The following is an 11496-nucleotide window of genomic DNA, read 5'->3' on the forward strand; positions in this document are numbered from 1 at the left end:
CAAATTCATGTAATTTTTGTGGATCTTTTCTCTCTCTCTAGACCTCCACTAAAAATTGAAAGTGTCCATTTGAACTGTCCTGGTCAACAAAACAAAGAGATAAATAATGGAGACAAAACCTGGAATGAAGGTTATACCAAGAGCTTACAGAATACTATTGGAACAAAAGCAGTAAGTAAGAGAAGAAGTTCAAAGGATGCTCAAGATAGGATTCATAGAAGAGTCCCAAAGTGAATTGAACAGCCTAATAGTCCTAGTTTCTAAACTTCACAAGTAATGAATTTTAGGACACTAATAGCATATCAGCATTTGATAGCTTTCCCATAACCAACATTGATGAGTTGAGTCCTGTGCCCACAAATGAAAAATTAATAGAATACATAGGAAAGGCCAGATATTTGACAACATTAGGCTGTGAAGGGATATTGGCAAATACCATTTACCCCTTCTGCCAAAGAAAAAAATAACCTTTATAACCCCTGACAGTTTATATCGGTATATAGTGTTACAGATGACTTGCATAAGGCTGCTGGATAAAATACAGAAACCTCCACTCATGATATCCTGCTACATACTTAGATGTCATTGTTATCCATTCAGAGGACTGCAACTATCACCTCCTAAAAGTGGAAGCTGTATTACAATCCATCCAGAAAGCCTGTGACTAAGTTATAACAGATCTCACAAGAGGGAAAGCTCATGTTAATGTGTAGCTGTCTCTTGAAGTTGACAGAGTATTTACTGAACTAAAATGGATTCTGTATTCTGAACTAGTGTTTGTAACTCTGGATTTTACTAAAGAGGTTACATTATATACTGATGTATCAAATGTAAGTTTGGAGGTAGTGCTACACCAGACATTCAACGTGAGGAGCACCCTGTGTGTGTCATATCAGCCAGCAGGAAGTTGAGTAATACTGAATGGAGATATTCTGCCACTGAAAGAGAATGTGTGTAAAGTAGGCCTTCTGTGCCTTGATGTACTGGGGAGGCAGCTCAGTTTGGTAACTTGTGTCTCACTGCAGGGGCTGAGTAGGCAGACCAATGGAAATATAAGATTGTGCCAGTAGGAATTGTCGCTTCCACACTTGGTTACTGTGGCATACATTGGTCCTGTTGGGCTTAAGTTGTAGAGTCCACCAAGGGGAAATAACACCTGTGACAGAGAGAGAGTTGGAATCAAGGTGTGGGTGAGGCTACAACCTGAACATCATGCACCTGTCTGTGTCTTGGAGGGGCTCTAAATACCAGGAATATATGGTTTTGTGGAATTGCAAGCCAAAGGGCTCTATTTGTTTTATTCAGCTTTAGGATGGAGAAGCCAATGATTGCTGTTATTTTCATTTCCTGATTGGCTGTGTGAAACAAACCTGAGGTGCTTATCATTCCTCTTCTGTAGTAGCCTTTAGGCTATATGGACTGTGTCATACCCAAGACACAAAAACAACTGGTCAACTTCCAAAAGCTCTGGCTCCCTTCCACACTTCCAGTCTAGCTGCTAACTGGACATACCTGAGGAGGGAAAATCAGCAGTCAAAGTGGAAAATCATCAGTACTTTCTTGCTGTTTCATGAAAAAACAGCTAACAGGTTTCACAAGAGCAGCAGACAGGCAGCACTTTAGCTCCCTCCTGGCTGATAAGTCCACTTTCAGGAACCTTCCACACAGAAAATGTAATTATTTAATATGTACATTTACTAAATATTTAGTACATATATAATATATACATGCATACAATATATATATATATATATATATATATATATATATATATATATATATATATATATATGTGTGTGTGTGTGTGTATATAATATATATGTATGTATATACACATACATGTTTGTGTGGGTCTGTGTTTTTACTTGTATTTACTTTAGTAGTTCTTGCCATTTAAAAAAAGTATTTCTTTAATATCAGTATTTTACTATCAGGGACTTCTGGTTTTAGCTTCAGCTAATTTAAATGTTTACTTTTGTGAGGAAATGTGCTGCTTATGTAAACTTGTATGTCTTCAAACAAAAGTTTTGTTTGGGGAAGTGTTTTATTTAGGCAGGGAATTCTACAATGATATAGTGCTTGTGTTCACACTGTTAAGGTTGATTTCTGTTAGCAGTTAAGTGTGTTCCTTGCATTACAGAGCTTTGGGGACATTTTATGTGTATGTGAAAGTGAAAATGTGCAGTTTGTACAAACTGTTTGCCAACTTATTTTTTGACCACCTTATTTCAGTGTTTTTGACCACATTTGAAGCATCTTCCGTGGTCAGAGCATGGGTACCTACCCCACAGTTGCTGGTTTGACTTCCTTTGTTCCTAGAAAGAAAAAAACAACTTACCTGAGAACCCTTGCCAACTTCACAGTCTGTCTTTGCCTCATCCAGTAATGGATGACTTGGATGGGGCCAGCAGTCATTCCTCAAACCACTCACTTACTGCTCTGGTTTCTTCTGGTGTAGTTGTTTTAGCTACCATGAACCAGGGATCATCCATATCCTCTTCAGATGTTCCACTATCCAAACAGGGCCTGGGAGAACCATCTTTACTTGGGGATAGAGGCAAACTGGGGGGGTTCTGCTGGATGTGTCCATGGTAAGAGACATCTTGACATGGCAGAAATTCCTTCTCCAAGTCGATACCTTTAAAGAAAAAACAAAAATTTAAATATTGTTCCTCAGAACACATGGTATGTATAAGAAAATATGATTTTCTTACCTTAGCTAAAATTTTTTTACAGTAGATCATGTCAATTAATATATTTCTGTGGAAGACATGTCAGATTATTTGTACATAGAGACAGGGGTTTGTCTCCTATAGAGTCTCAAGCCCAAAACTCAAAAACCTTGTCTTCGCAACCTCCTTTGGACAAATTTTCTTTTTCTCTGATTATTGCTGGGATGAATGAGGTGTTTTTATGGGAACAAACATGTTCCCTCTGAATTGAGGAGATATTATTATATATTGCAAGTGGATATGCTTCATTCCATGCCTATCCCTCCTCTATTGCCAGTCCTAGAGGATGTATATAATGCTGCCTGTCACAACCCTGGTTCACAAAACAAAAGGCAGTTAGGCATTACAAAGTTTCTCAGACTAGCAAACACAGCATCAATATCAATATCTACACCAGCATACAATATGCTCCTGGTGTCGACCAGTCCTTCTCTAGTTAATAAGGAAGGAAAAATTTTGGACAGATATGGTTAGAGAATTTTTTCTTTTTCCAGTTTGGAGTATAGACCTATTAGTTATCAGACCCATATGTGGAAGTTTGTGCTTTTTTGTACAGTTTGAAAGACCCAACTACCACTCTTCCCCCTGAGGGTAGTGCCTATCTCAATTCTAATGTTTCCAACATTTCACAAGTATCTAAGTATCCATTAAGGAGTCTTTATGATTGTGAAGATACTGAATCCAAGGCATCTGCTTATGCTACTTTTTTGAGGAGGTATGCCTGAGTAAAAAAATAAAAATTTTTCTAATGAGGTAAAGTCTGAAATTTTTAAATTCAGCTGTTGATAAGGAAGTTTGTTTGGCCCTTCTGCTACTTAATTCTTTAAGCAATTTGATGAGAGATGGAATTGAATTCTTGGAGTTTCTAAGATTTTTCAGCACCCCCCCCCATAACAAATCTTCCAAATCTTTTCTCATGCCTAAGAAACAAAACAAGCAATCCTTGCCTTCTCAGGCCAAACAGGGAAACAAAAATAGATGACAGGAGGGGAACAATAAGAAGTAAGGATCCTTTCAAAAAAAAAAAAAAAAAAAAAAAGGGACATTCTAGAACTTCAGAATGACTATGCCAGTATTGTTTTTCCCTCCCTCTCACATTCTTCCCCAATCTCCCCAAATCTCTCTCAAAACCTGTTGCAACAATTGTCTCTGTCCATTCCCATTTGGCAACAGTTTGTGAGAAGCTCATGGATGGTAAAGGTGGTTCAGGAGGAATACAGCTGGCACTGGATACAAAAAACTATTTTCAGTGGAATCTCTCACCACCTTCCGAACCAAACAGAATTTGTTTCCTCAGGGTTTTCAGCATTTGCTCACCCTAAGAATCATAAAACCAGTGCCATTAAATCAAAGGGGGAAGGGCTTCTACTCCAAAATGTGGGCTTCTATTCCAGAATGTTTCTAATACCAAAGAAAGACTCTTCTTGGAAACCAGTTCTAGATCCTTCCTGCCTTCCTAAATCTGTATGTGGAACTTCACAAATTCAAGATGTAGACCCTTCAGAGTCTATTACTTCTCATTCCGCAGGGAGGCATTATGGTAACATTCGAACTAAAATATTCACACCATCACATTTCCATAGCCGAAGGCTTCAGATCATTTCTCAGATTTTCTGTTTCTGAGTCACATTATGAGTACTTTGCATTGCACTTTTAACTACTGCTTCAAGGGTATTTACAAAGTGTCTAGCTCCAATTATAGCTCATTGCAGATTGAAAGGTACTCTCATTTTTCTTTATTTAAATGATTTAGGTATCCTTGCAGAAACCTCTCCCAGATGTCGAGTCTTTAACATGGATTTCATCTCTTCTAACCTCTATACCCCCTCTCAAACCCTACATAGCTCTGATCAACACTTTCTTAATATATATATATATAAAACAAGCAAAACATTGGCAAACTTCTTTATAAAAGCACAGTGTCCCATGTCTAGAACAGTCTCCCACCAAACATTTATAACATCAGTTGTACAAATCGTTTCAGAATTTAACTTAAAAAGTATTACCTTCTGAATTCTAGCTCTCGTCTATGTCAGGATCCTACTTAATCCACCCCCACCTCCTTATACCTCTCTTTGCGCTACATCTTAGGCACTCTACTACTCTTACTCCTTGTCAGTAGTAATACTATCATGTTTTATCACCAATCTGAATCTATTTTCTGTTACGTTATGACATACTAGTATAAACCTAAGGCTGATTTTTTTTTTTTTTTTGTGTGTGTATGCTATCCATGAAAATGAAGTTATGTATTTACCATAATATTCCAGTTGAGTTGTTGCTTTTCATTTGTCTTCAACCTATGGCACTCCGATCCAAGGTTGGATCCGACTTAGCCATATACACCAGCATCAGAGCCAAAATCCAAGCTTCCTCTCTACCCATAATGGCCTGCTGTCTCTCCTCCCCTCAGGTTGAGTTGCAAGACAGCACACCCAACCCACAGCAGAGTACCTTAACCCTAACCATTGAAGGAATACACACAAACCAGACTCAAACTCAGGACCAAGAAAAATATAAGCCTGCACCTGAATCTCTCCGGTCTACAACACAAGCCCAAAGGCAGGGGGAAGGAGGGAGGGACGGTTGAAGATAAATGAAAAGCAACAACTCAGATGGAATGTTATGGTAAGTACATAACTTCTTCATCTGAAGTTGTTGTTTTTATTTGGTCTTCAACCTACGGGGCAGAGTCTCTAGCTACAGTAACTTTTGGAGGCCCTCATGGAAGGGTATTCTGGAGCACAGCAGAGCTGAAGGAAGCCCTGCTCCTGGAGAGAATGGCCAGTTTGTAATGGAAAGTAAAGGTATGCAAAAAGGACCAAGTGGCAGCAGAACAAATGTCATCAATAGGAATCCTGGACCAAAAGGCTGCAGAAGTAGACACTGACCTGGTGGAATGCACCCAGGCAGAGCCAGGTAAAGCCATACCTTTAGCAAGATAAGCTATAGAGATGCAACTGGAAATCCAGTGAGCAAGGGTGACCATAGACATAGTCTTTAACAAACGGGACTTTGAAAAAGATACAAAAAGTTGATCAGACTGTAGTAAATTTTTGGTTCTTTCCAAATAAAAGCACAATTGTCTATGGACATCAAGCAAATGCAGATTGTATTCCCCTTTGTTCTGATAATTTGGAAAGAAAACTGGCAAATTAATCACCTGGTTAATGTTAGCTTCAGACACAATCTTCGTCATGAAAGAGGGGTTAGTATAAAGAGTTACTCTGTCCTTATGAAAGATAAGATAAGGAAGCTTAATTGGCAATGCCTGCAATTCAGAGACCCACTTGGCAGAAGTGATAGCCACCAAGAAGTCTGTCTTCCAAGAAAGAAACTATAAATCTTAAAGGGCAGCTGGTTTGAAAGGAGGAGAAACCTGAGCCTGCAGAATCAAAGTAAGATCTCAAGGAGGCATGGGGTCTTTGATTGGTGGCCTAAGGAGGAAAGTACCCTTCAAAAAGGCCATGCAGAGTTTAGAAGAAGCCAGGGAGATAGAAGTCTCACCTACATGGAAATTAGAGATGGCTGCCAATCGAACTGTAATCCTAGAAAAATTAGCTCTGTTGTGGAAAGTATAGGCTCAAAAATTCAAAATGGTGGGAACAGGAGCGGTAAAGGGATCTAACTTATGCTGCGACACCCAGATGGAAAAATGTTTTAATTTACTGGAGTAAATTTTTTAGTAGAAGCCTTATGAGCCGCAACCAAAATCCTTTTAACAGGTGAAGAGAGTCTGGGAGTTCTTGCCATCAAAGGAACTGGAGCAGCCACATGGTGAGCTTCGGGCTGACTAAGTCCAAGTGTGAAACCCTCAACGGGTGTGAGAGGAGATCTGGAACCAGATCCAGAGTCCAGGGCGCACACACCAGATGAGACCAGAGAGTGGGGAACCAAAAGTGGCGAGGCCAGAAAGGGGCAATGAGGATGACTTTACACTTTAACCGCTGTGCTTTCTGAAGAAACTTGGGGATCAGACGAAGAGGGGGATAAGCATAAAGTAGACCAGAGGGGCAAGCATGGACTAGAGCATCCCTGGGTGACTCCCCCAGAGGGGGGGATCAGAGCGAAAAACTCACTGCACTTGGCATTGGAAGGAGAGGTAAAAAGATTGCAGCAAGGATGATCCCATTTCCGAAAGATCATGTCCGCCACTGAAGGATTCAGAGACCACTCATAAGACATCAGAATGGTTCTGCTGAGCCTGTCTGCTAGAATGTTGGACTTCCCTAGAATGTGAATGTGCATTGCCAACAGAAAATGGTTGGAAGACATCACCCACTCCCACAATCTCATGGCTTTGCAGCATAGGAAATACGATCTGGTCCCCCCCCCCGTTTGTTGATATACCAAACAGTGGACATGTCTGTCTGGATGGCAATTGTCCTGGTAGGAATAAAAGCTTAAAGGGCTTGCAGTGCCAGAAGCACTGCTTTCATCTTGAGGACATTGATATGCAGATTGGACTCCAAGGGAGACTATGCTCCTTAGACTGTCTGTCCCGTGCAACGCTCCCCCACCCAAGCTGGGAAGCGTTTGCAGTCACCATAATTGAGGGGGAAGGAAGAGCAAATGGCAGGTGCAGAAGGAGGTCTGGAGACTGGAGCTACCACCAAAGAGACTCCCGACAAACCCGGAATACCCAACCCAGATACGAAAGAGGAAGGTTGAGTAGGGACCACTGCACTGCTAATGTCCACGACAGAATCCTCATGTGCAGGCACACAGTAGACAGTAGAGGTATCATGGCTGCCATAGACCCCAATGCCCGAAGAACCATCCCTGCTGGAGGGCAAGGAGTTTGTAGTATAAACTTCACATGTTGCTGAAGACAAAGTTTCCTGTCTGGCAGCAGAAACACCCTGGTCTGCACTGTGTCCAACCAAGCACCTATAAAAAATAACACATGAACCAGTTCCAAGTTTGATTTGGCCAGATTGATCGAGATGCCCAGGAAACATGCTAGGAGAAGGAAGTAATCCATGGCCTGAAGAAGTGGATGCCTTGTGGGAACAGAGAGGAGCCAATCATCCAGGTAAGAAAACACATACAATCCCTGCAGTCTCAAGGGAATTGCCACTACCGCCATCACTTTGGTAAACACCCAGGGGAGCTGTGGTCAGTCCAAAGGGGAGTACTCAGAATTGGAAGTGATTGGCTCCCAGCCAGAAGCAATGAAGCCTTCTGTAGCACCTGTTCATTTTAATGTGATAGTACTCATCTTGAAGGTCTGTGAAGCACATCCAGACATTGTTCTGCAGAAAGGGCAGAATGGACTGAAAGATGACCATCTGAAACTTCATTTTGGCAACAAACAGGTTCAGGGCAGTGAAATCCAGAATTGGTCTGAAATCCCCCATTTTCATTGGCACCAAAAAGAATCTGGAATAAGTGCCTGATCCAGACTGGTCTGGGGGAGATGGACTGGATGACTCAGTTTTCAAACAGCTTGGTGATCTCCATGGCTGCCGCCTCCCACTGACCTGGTGTAATATCCAGGAGGCTTCTCTTTGGAGTGGGGGGGATGAAGAAACAGGATGGAATAACCTCTGGATATAATTTGAAGCACCCAGTGATCATTTGTGATGGATTCCCAGGCTGTTGGGTGCAGAGAGAGGTGACCCCCCAACTGCTTCCAGAGTAGAGCAGTTGGGCAATCCCTCAGGATTGCTGAAAGGGCCTGTCCGAGAACGAATCTTGAGATCCTTGGTTCCTCAGACCCTCCTTTGCCATGTGGACAGAGTCTGTCATTTCCCCCTCTGCCCCTGCGAGAAGATTCACCCTGAACTTCCTGGTAAGTGTCCTGAGACTTATAGAACCACAACTTCTTACCCCTATGCTGGTTCTTAGAGTAGGTCCGTTGCGGGATAGTGAAGCGGACCCCTATGGCAGACAAGGTCTTCACATTTTTCTCACTCTGGGTAAGAATATCACGAACAGTAGGTCCAAACAAGGTGGACCCATCAAAAGAGGCATTCCTGAAAGATGCCTTGAAGGGTATTGGAAAAGCCAAAGTCGGAGACAGGCATGTCGCCTAATGGCAACACCCTTCCCTGCTGCCCTCGAGGGACCCTCGGTAACATGAGGAAATAACCTCATGGACATGTTCGAGATGGCTGTCAAGGTGGGCAGTCGGGAGGAGAAAAATTTCTTCTCCTCCTCTGACATGGACCCCAGGGCAGACACAGAAAGTTCCTTGACATGGTCTCTCTGCAGTCTGGTGATGTGTGCTAAGTAGTTCAGCGCATGTAGAGCAGCTGAAGCGTAAACTTGCTTCCTGAAGCATTTCGTGGCCCTAGACACCCTTTCTGGAGGGTGGACCGAGGAGCTCTCCTGATCCAGCTCCTTCTTGGTGGCCACTGAAACCACGATGGCATTGATTGGGGAACCATTGGACTAATGAGACCTGTCCAATGGGGCACTGAGCACCTTGTCTGGGTGCTTGGGAATGGGCTCAACCATGTCTCTTTCCTTCCATGCCTTGAGGGAGATGAGATGTACCAATGGATCTGCAGGGGGGACACCCAAGATATAGAGGGCCCTGTGCCAAATGCCTCCAGGAATACGGACTCATCAGGGTTGGGTTTATGGAGAGACTATCCACCTCTCTGATGCAGGAGTTCCATGATGTCTCCGAATGAGACATCATCAGGAGGTAATTTAGAGGACCCCTCCCCCTCATCCAAGTCTGTATCTTCTGTGAGAGATTCCAGGGGGGGGGATCTCAGTGCCTCCTCTTGCACGTATGCTTCTGAGACTCCTCCTTGTGGGGACACTCCAGAGAGGACTCGGAAGCTTCAAGGGCTTCCTGAGAAGGAACATCCTGGGGAGGTCTGGCAACAGGCTGTCCCTGATGAGGCAGGATGGATGACTCCAGCCCATAAACAGAAGGAGCAAGGGTGAGCTCCAAGGAGGAAGATGTTAAGGTCCTCGAGGAAGTTGAGAGGACCCTCTCCACCAACTCGAAGACTGAATGTGAGTGGACCCTGAAAGACAGCACCACCGGCATCAGAGCCTCCCAGAGCATCGTCCCCTGCGCTGAAAAGGGAGTCTAAGCTGAACTTTCCACTGCCAAAGCCCTGAGGGGAACAGACAGCTCCAAAAACTTTTTAGCCGATGCCAACCCCTTGGAGCCGACACCAAAGCAACAGCTCCAGGAGTCGGTAAGGTCTGACGACATTGGAGCCAAACTGCTCAAGGTAACCGTCGACGTACAAGAGACCATTTACACTGACACCTCAACACCAGGAAACCCTGGGCCCAAGAACTCTGAAGCTGAAGGTCAGATTGGAGAAGGAGAGATCGGGAAATGTCCAGGCTATATGCTCACAGTTTTGGAGGGAGGACAGAGCAGGCAAAACCCCCAAGCTGTTTCTGAGCCTGGAGAAACTTCATCATCATCATCCTGACCACCTCGGCATCCGAGAGGCTCTGAGTGGACCGGACAGAGGACGCCACCGACCCTGTCCTGGAATGGTGCCAAGGAGAGGCATGGATAGCAGACTTGGCATTGAAACTCTCAGTTCTGGGGAGGAATGGGGATATCAGAGCCAAGGAGAACCCTGAACCACTACAGGTGGCTCAGCTGAGAAAGCCTGGTCAGGAGACCACTTTCTATGCAGCTCCTGCTCTTTATGTCTAGCCCGGTCCCCTTCCCCAGGCTTCTTGGTGGGGGTTTGAGCTCCAGAAGCAGAGGAGGGACCTGGAGAAGACTCAGAAGTCGAGGGCAAAAGGCCCTTTAAAATCAACTTGTTCCTCCTCTTGATAAGAGTGCATTGATTAAACCCTGTACATATCGAACAAGAGGAATCCAGGTGGGCCGCCCCAAGCACACCACAAACAGAGTGTAGACATTAGACAGATGGATCTTATGCCCACACTCCATACAATTTTTAAACCCAGCTCGCTTAGAAAGATCAGCCATAGGGTAAAAACACACACAGACACACAAAGAGAGAGAGAGATAAGAAAGAAGAAGACAGAGCAGTTTTTTTTTTTTTTAAGACCCGGAAAGTGCACCAATGCAAAGTAGAAAAGAAGGGTAGGATGAGGATAGGGAATATCAAGGAAAAATACCTACTTTGGCAGAAATAACTCTGTGAATACCCCCTGGAGGAGTTCAGAAATGCGGTCCCATGGTGTTCGAATGAGTGGCAAATGAGATCTGAGGGGAGGAGGGAGAGTGAGGCATTGTGGGTAGGTGAGGAGCTCAGATTTCACCTCCGATGCTGGTGTATAAGCTAAAGTCAGATCCGACCTCAAATCTGAGTCCCATAGGTTGAAGACCAAATGAAAACAATAACTTCAGATCTTCTGTTACTGTAAATTTATGCAATGTTATAACTATGAAATTTTCTTGCTTATTAAATGCATATTATAAATATGTTATATTCCTGTTTTTTAATTTTTTTTAACTCTTGTGAAAGTCTTGTGTTTTTTTTTTTTCTCTGGAGCTTTTCTCCTTAGGTATCCACTGAACACTGGCCTTTGGCTCAGCTGGACTAACCCGATTAACACATGACAAATAAATAATAAATACATAAGTCTGGGATTCCAGATAAATCTTTAGAAATCGTCCTTGACGACATCAAAAAGGATTATGTTTCTAAAATGTTTTTAGGCACTTGTCAGCAAAAAGCCTTTTAGATGCAGGAGAAGGTGGATTTTTAGCCGGAAACCTTTCTGAGCTTCTCAACTCAGTTTCATACTTCAACCACAGAGTTTCTCTGGATTTTGAATTTCATGGTATCTTTCATTCTTATAA

Source organism: Protopterus annectens, chromosome 10.part0 (genome assembly GCF_019279795.1).
Source record: "Protopterus annectens isolate FY-2018-M chromosome 10.part0, PAN1.0, whole genome shotgun sequence".
Taxonomy (NCBI): Eukaryota; Metazoa; Chordata; order Ceratodontiformes; family Protopteridae; genus Protopterus; species Protopterus annectens.